At 43.2% G+C, this 7,367-nt stretch overlaps 1 long non-coding RNA gene across 1 annotated transcript; it reads left to right on the top strand.

The window, feature by feature from the left end:
- The first annotated feature begins 651 nt into the window (after positions 1-651).
- On the top strand, positions 652-5,801 carry LOC101942811 (uncharacterized). The gene is made up of 5 exons (XR_257243.5): positions 652-772; positions 1,336-1,470; positions 2,363-2,488; positions 3,608-3,693; positions 5,671-5,801. It is a non-coding gene; the product is annotated as an uncharacterized LOC101942811 (long non-coding RNA).
- The last annotated feature ends 1,566 nt before the right edge of the window (positions 5,802-7,367 follow it).

Raw genomic sequence — 7,367 nt, 5'->3', positions numbered from 1 at the left:
CAGTCTCTTAAACAGAGGGATATTGTATGAGATATGGGAACAGTTTTAAGGCCATCTTCAGCTGCAGAGATCACCTCATTGTTTAATTAATTCCTTTGCCCTATCACTAATGAGATGAGTACCAACCTGAAAAACAGTCCTATCTTCAAAAGTCAATAATAATCCTCTGTCTAGCCAGTGATCCTATATATATATATATATATATATATATATATATATATATATATATATATAAAAAAGCAATCACCACATCTCTCTAACCATCTATCAAAGTAGGGAAGTATTATTTCCCTCTCACATAACACAAGAAAAAGGGGTCAACCAATGAAATTAATAGGCAGTAGATTTAAAACAAAATGAAGTACTTCTTCACACAATAGTCAACCTGTGGAATTCATTGCCAAGGGATGATGTGAAGATCAAAAGTATAACTGGGTTCAAAAAAGAATTAGATAAATTCATGGAGGATAGATCCATCAGTGGCTATTAGTCAAGATGGTTAGGGACTCAATCCCCATGCTCCAGGTATCTAGTTCTAGTGCTAGACACTGGGACTATACAACACTTGAAATTGCCCAGTAATGTTCATTTCTTCTGAAGCATCTGGCACTGGTCACTTTCAGAAGACAAGGTACTCCCATTGTCCGATCATCTCTCTTTAACCGCATGGAAGATTTCCCTAATATCTAATATAAATGTCTCTATTTTTATTCAATTAAGGTCTGAGAACCCATTAGTGGATGGACTACCTGAAGTCAATGTTGGATTCTTGGTAAGAAGATCAGAAAAGTTTTACATTGTTCCCACTGTACAGAGTGTATGCGGGGGTGGGGGAGAAGTGACAGGGGAAAAGGTCAGAGTTTTGGCCACATAGTGTAGCCAAAAGCCTCAGAATACCGTGTAGGCCACTGACAGCTTCAAACATAATCCTGAAGGCAGCTCTGCTTAGTGTATAGTGTCGCATGTCTCCTTCTGAACCCCCTAACAGTTGAGTGACTAAATATCTGGGTTCCTCTCAGAGATCCCTTTCTAAAATAATATTTTAGGTGCCTCAAAAACTCATTAAGCCACTCTTTTAAATCAGGTTTCCTGCTCAATGCTGGAGTCAGCAATCCTTTATCTCCTCTACTGTTCACAGCATTCCTTAAACCCACAGTTCATAAATTGCTTTGGTTATTGGTAAAATACTCTTATTAGGAACTCATTGGGATATTGTCTGTCATTTTACACAGAGGAACAGAATAATAAACATACTGTGTTTTCCAACCCTAAATCGATAGACTCCTCCCTGTGCCCTACCCATTCCTAACATTTTGTTGTTTCCATTTAATTTAGGATGAAGGCTCCATCAAGGGTCAGACCATGTGTCCACACCCAGTTTTCAGCTACTTTTTGGCCCTTCACGTACTTTTTCTTGCCAAATGAAGCCTCTTCACCTCTCTAAAAGGCAGATCCATCCTCCTTCATCAGGTAATTCTGGCAATGAGCATACTCCTTGCACTAGGTTAGAGTACTTTGGAGGCTGCAGGGTTTCAGGTACATGTGTGGAACAGGGCCCCAATCTTTCTGAAAATATGGATGCAGCACTGTTCAAAAAACTTTTCCTTAGCCAAGGGTGTGCCTCCTGCCTGGACCCCAGCAAAGTCTGGGAATGCCCATATCTGGAGCTTGGGACCCATTTTTCTAGTTTATGATGCTCTCAAGAGTGAGAAAAGAAGGGAAATAGGAACAGAAAATGCAGCAGTCACATGTTTAGTGTGATCTCAACTTTGCTCTCTGTATTTCACTGGGACTATAGGGTAGGCAGGGAGTGAGGAATAGCTCTACTCAGAGGACAACGTACTTACAAAGGTATTTCTACAGTGCAGTTTGGGGAAGGGGCAACTGAGAGCTCCTCCAAAGATCTCAATCACTTGTAAAGAGATTATTCCCTAAAATCCTTTGCCTGTGAGTAATGGAACACTCCATCCCTGATTCAATGGAGTTTATTTTCTCCTTTGGTAGTGACCAAGACCAAGAAGAATGGCTGATGAAATAAAGCACATGGTGGGACAGCTGATGGCCATATAGGGATTAGGGAGTCATGGGGCTCACTGCTTTTCCTTTCTCTTGCCCATTTAGCTGATATGAGAATTTAGGAGTCTGCAGGAGCCCAGTTCCCCAAATTGATTTGAAATTTTTGTTGATGAAACAATAGAGATTTTATTAGACGATAGAAGAAAGTTGCATTAAAATTGATTTTACCAGGTGGTGGGATCATTCAGTGTTATTAATGTAAATTATGGTATATGCGGAGGCAGGAGATACATGAGACAATTCCTTTCCTGATACTCATATTTCGTTTCCATTCATGTTATTTTAGGATGAATACTCCATCATGGGTTCATTTAATCAGTGACTCTCCCTTGCCTGCCCCTGTACTCCCCGAGGCTCCGTTCTTCATGCTTTATGAAACTTTCCTCAAACAGACTGGACCCTCTACCCCTGAGTGAGTATTGGGATTTCTTCATCTCTTTATCTGTATGTATATTGGGGAGGGTGCATGTCCAAGTTTGTGCAGGGCTTTGGGTGTAGACAATATGGTTACCACATTTCTAAAAAGATAAACACATAACAATATATTTGCTGCAGTCATTGTAAGGAAGAACTACATTCTCTCTCACCCTGGGCATTTTCTGACCAACAACCAGCTCCAACCATTCCTCCTCACGTTAACATTCTCTTGCAATGCAAATACACCTTTCCCGCAATCCTGACTTCACCCTGCTACGATCTAGTTAGTGATTGTCATATTGTCCCCTATCACTGCACTTCAGTGGAAGGGAAAAGTCTGAACGTATTTGCAGAGTGATTCAAAGACTCAGGGTATGTCTACACTACCCGTCGGATCAGCAGGCAGCGATCGATCCAGCGGGGGTCGATTTATCACATCTAGTCTAGATGCAATAAATCAACCCCCTACTGCTCTCCCATCGACTCCTGTACTCCACCACCGCAAAAGTGCAGGCAGAGTCGACAGTGGAGCGGCAGCAGCCAACTCACCGCAGTGAAGACATGCGGTGAGTAGGTCTAAGTACATTGACTTCAGCTACATTATTCGCTTAGCTGAAGTTGCGTAACTTAGATCGATCCCCCACAGTGTAGACCAAGCCTCAGTTACTGCTTTGGCAAAGGAGTTTACTACTATTCCTATAGTTGGAACTCAGAGCTGCCCAGTTACATATTATCCTGAATTCTATGGCCTACCACCTGCCATTCTGACAATTCTGTGGTTCGGAGCAAGATATTTGATTTCAGCTACTTGTAGGATAGATTGTGTTATCCCTGTAGTCCCATAGAGTAATAGAAACACTTGTTTGGGTAAAGCAGCTTTGGTTATTCCCCTTCCCACAATTATTTATTTGTTTCTACTGCCACAGCCAAGCCTGAGAGGCTTTGAACTATGGATTTTATTAGAAGTTGGAGGCAAGGAATGGGGATGTAAATAGAATGTACTGGTAGAGGTGAATTTAGCTGTGCATTAACCGGGCCCACTATGGTATAGTTAGGACAAGTGGGGACATTGTTCAGCTGCTAATATATTTTGCATCTATTTCTCTTATTTTAGGACACAGTGTACATTAGCTGAGAGATCAGACTCTCAGATTCAGTGATCAGCCCCAAGAAGGCCATGTAATGCTAATCCCCTCTTCAGTGAGTATTCAAGTTCTCCTTAATTCTAGCTTGTGTGTACATTAAGGATGGTGTGGGAGAGGGTCCGTAAGGGCTCAAATGTATGTAAGGAATAGTGCTGCCACCTTCCTGAAAATGCAGACTGCAGTATCAGCCTATTCATCACTGGCAAGGAGGGTTTGGACCTGCTGCCTTGGCCTACCTCTGGGCTGCCCTCTGCAACCCCCAATACCTCTTGGCCCAAAGCCTGGGGCTTTCCAGGCTGGAGCTCCCCAGCTCCTCAGCCTTTCCCCAGCCCTGCACCACGCAGGTACCCTGTCTCTAGCTCGCTGCAGCCAGGCCTTCTCCCTCTGAAGGCAGAGATAGACTTCTGAGTTCCTGGCTCCCAGCCTCTTTATACAGGCCAGCTGGGCTCTGATTGGGGCGTGGCCCAGCTACAGCTACTTCCCCAATCAGCCCAGTAGCTGCTTCTCCCTGCAACAGCCTTCTCCCAGGGCTATTCCAAACCCCTCAGGGCAGGAGCGGGTATCCACCCCACTACAGAGAGTGACACCCCTGGCCCTCTGGACCTTTTCATCGGGCCCCTGCCCCATGGACCCAACCGGCCCCCCCGCCCCTTCTCCATGAGCCAGATGCACGACTTGCAGCCGGTTCGTTTCCAAACCACGCCAAGGAAACATCTATACACGCTCGTGCTCCACACCCTTCACTTCCTCACCCTCGTGTCCCGCTCTGATACAAAGTGGCGGAACCTCCTACCACCTGTTGAGGGTGAGAAGCCCTGGTGGGCCAGCCCACCGCGGATATCAGCTGGCAGCTCCTTCATGGGGCCATGAGCACGGGCATGTACTTGGCGCAGTTTACCCCTGTCCTGGATACCTGTCCTTTCTGCAGCGTGAGGGAGACCCTGGCTCACATTTACTTGGAGTGCGCCAGGTTGCAGCCCCTACACCTGCTCTTCACCGATATTATGTTCCGTTTTTGGTTGCACTTTTCCCCTCACCTTCTCATTTACGCACGTATCCAGGCAGAGTTTCTCTGGGTGGCGTCTACTGGTTCCCTTGACGCCTTTGAGGAGCAGTGGGCGCTGTCCGGGATTCTCTGCTCAGTGTCCCCGTCAGGTTCCCTTCTTTTGACCCTTTGACTGCACTCCTGTCCCTGTTTTTACATTAGTTGTTCCCTGTATTCATTTGGGTTTCAGGCCTGTGGATCCTCCCCTTAGGCTGGGGGGGGACCCTTTAGCAGTGGACCCCAATAAGTACATCCACTTTGAATCATCACCCTAAATAATCCTTCCCCATCCTATGTGTTGACATATTTCAAATAATTGCTGATTGCTATCATTTCCCTTCCCCTCTCTGCCCCTGTTTCTCACCAAGTTCTGGGTCTTGGAGACACTAAATTTTCCTTGTCCTGTAGGAAGGGAATGCATAGTCTTGTTTTATATGGTAAGTTGGTGTTATTCAATAGAATTCTCTTTGCAATACAGGAAATCTCTTGTATTGTCTTTGTCTCTTAATTTTACTCCATAAATCAGTCCATCAAACACCTTGATCATTTTTATATATTCTGGATTTTGAAGACAGGAAAATGGACAAATAGGGAACCAAAATTCTTTATCTAGCCATTGGTACAGCTACCTGTCAACCAGGAGTTTCAGAGTACAAGCCATCAGACCTCAGTGAAGATGGACTGTAGAAACAGAGTTTGAATTGTGAAGCATAGAGCGATTTGACTAGCAGTATGTTCTTTCTGCAAAACTGAATTCTGGCAATGCTAAAATTGTTTCAGCTATACAATTTCATGGTTTGGGAATAAAGGCAGTTTTAGAACATATACGTAATTATATTCTGAAATACTAAGAAAATTTATTGCTAGGTGAAAAATTGAAAATTGTCAATATTGCCATTTTATAGTGTTACCCATAAAAGCTAATATTGCATATTTGACATAGTTTGCTTTCACAAATTAACCACTTAATTTTTTTTATTATTATAGATAAGAGTTTGTCTCAGGAAATAGAATTAGAAACACAACAAGCAGAGATTCGGGATTTAAAAAGCAATAATAAATTGCTTGAGGATTCAGTAAAGGAGCTACAACTTGTGTTTGACACGTTGAATTTGGAGAAAAAAAGACATGTCTACAATGCTTTCCTTACATGAAAAAGAAATTGAGGACCTTACTGAAGAAAATGGAACCCTTAAAGGCATCAACAAGGCTTTAGAACAATAAAAAGTAGACTTACTAGAAACAAACATACTTCTTTCTAATAGTTTAAACGAAAGAGAAAAAGGCATTTCTGAGTTGTCCAGAAGACATAAGGAGGAAAGACTGTCACTCATTGAAAGATATGAAGAAATTGAAAAAGAACTTGTAGATCTACACGGAAAATACAAATCAATGGAAGAAAAAAGTGCCAACATAGAAGGCATTTTAAGACAGCAAAAAAGTCACTTTCAGGACAGTAAAGCAGAATCAGAACAAGAGAAAAAAAAATACAGGGCCTGATTTGACAGGTGTGCTCAGATGCCACCAACTGGATCAGGACTTTTAGATGAGTTTACACAAAACAGCTGGGGAGAAAGAGGGACAGAGAGCAGCTCTCTTATAACCTTTAACCTAGTGGTTAGAGTACTCACCCAAGATGTGGAAGACAACCCCCCACCCATTCAAGTCCCCCACCCCCAACCTCCTGAGGGGAAGCAGGGATTTGTATAGGGATTTGCCACATCTGAGGTGAGAACCCTAAACACTATGATATGAAATATCCTGACATGGGGCTCCCTCAGTCTCTTCTATTGAAGTTTTTCAACTTAAATTAAGTAATTATATATTAATGGGGCTAGACAAAGTTAAATGACACTATACCTTAGTGATTAGAGAACTCACCTGAGCGATGTAGATCCCTGTTAAAATTCTTTCTCCTCATCAGGCAGAGGAGGGACTTGAACTGGGGGTCTCCCACATCCCATAACCACTAAACTAAAGGTTAAAAAGGAAGGCTCCCTCCACCACCTGCAACTGTTGCGTTAACTCAACTAATGGGCCCAATCCTGTAAGCAGCCTCTGGGCATGCCTACCTGATCAGGCCCAGCATGCAATTTAGGTGGACAAATGCCTGTCTTCCCTGGTTTGTGGATCAGTCTGGAGCACAGATAGAAGATAGCGTCTGGGCGCCTACAGTGAGGCAGCAGAGCACATGCACACAGGCAGAAATGTAGGCACCTAGGGTACTCCCTCTGCACATGATTCGGCACTGAATTAGTTTAGGAACGTGCAGGGGTAAGCAGTAGTCAAAGGGGAGTTTTGTGGATCTCAGTGGGGCCTAAAAATGGAATTTAGGCACCTAAGTACCTTTGTGGATCCCACCTCTAACTCCCATTGGTTGCAGTGGGAATTAGATGACAACATTCATTTGAGGATCTGGGTCTTGGTCACTAATTTTATGCTCATTCATGTAGGGAAGAGTTTTATTCTTTGGTTTAGTCAGAAAAGTTATAAAACGATAAAACAAATCTGAAACATGGCCTCAGACAGGCAATGAAAAGTCATTAGGGCAGGATATTGGATATTAAATACCATTTAGCTGCAGACTTGGCAATACAATTAAAGTCTTAATTAACCAAAGTCACACACTTATCACAGCACATAACTGAAGTTCTCTTCTCTTGGTTGCTTCATAATCCTCAAGT

The sequence above is a fragment of the Chrysemys picta genome, chromosome 7, assembly GCF_011386835.1.
Source record: "Chrysemys picta bellii isolate R12L10 chromosome 7, ASM1138683v2, whole genome shotgun sequence".
In the NCBI taxonomy this organism is placed as follows: Eukaryota; Metazoa; Chordata; order Testudines; family Emydidae; genus Chrysemys; species Chrysemys picta.
This window is presented reverse-complemented; position numbering and strand designations above follow the sequence as displayed.